Source organism: Suncus etruscus, chromosome 19 (genome assembly GCF_024139225.1).
Source record: "Suncus etruscus isolate mSunEtr1 chromosome 19, mSunEtr1.pri.cur, whole genome shotgun sequence".
NCBI lineage: Eukaryota > Metazoa > Chordata > Mammalia > Eulipotyphla > Soricidae > Suncus > Suncus etruscus.
In genome coordinates, this window is record NC_064866.1 from 37662010 (window position 1) to 37662751 (window position 742).

Genomic DNA, 742 nt, shown 5'->3' on the forward strand with positions numbered 1-742 from the left:
TGAAACTGTATGTGCTCACAAATATATATGAAGGACAAACATTTAAAAAAAAAGATAAATAAATAAATTAAAAAAAAAAGAAATAAAATGAGTTAGCGAAATTTTTATGGGACCAAAGTGGTGCAAAAGACTACCTTACATTTGGGGGAGGGCAGGTAAAGAGGTGGTGTATTACAGGTCTTATGCCTATGTTGGAAGTACAGTTTTTCCCATTGTCTTTTGGGTTTTTCTTGTGGTGTGTGGGTTCCCAGGCATCTTCCTAACCCACCCCCTGACCTTCTTCAGATTGGTAAATATTTGCGGCAGGGGGGTCTTGGAAGAGTTCTTGCATTGGGGATACTTTTGGATCTAGGCCCGGTTTCAAGGAGCAGTTCGCGTTAGGGGGAGTTGGTCGGGAGGGCCTCGCAGCATGAGTCCATAGGGGAGTTGGCTGTCTTTTCTTTCAGGAGACGAGGTGTGGTTTTATCTGGGTGTCCTCTCGCCTGGATGCTGGGTACTGGTTCGTTGGGTAGGAGGTCGATCTTGATGCCTAATAGAATAAGGACTGGGGGTGAAGAATTTTTTATATGGTGGGAGATCTGGATGGGATTGAGGGGTGAGGGGATAGTTGGATTTCCGGAGGGGGGAAAGGGGAAGGTGTATGGGAAGGGTTTGAAGGGAGAGAAAAGAGAAAATACCTTAGAGAGAAAAGGGGGGGAGAAAGGGAGAAAAGTAATGAGCAGAATAGAAGAAAAAAAAAAGT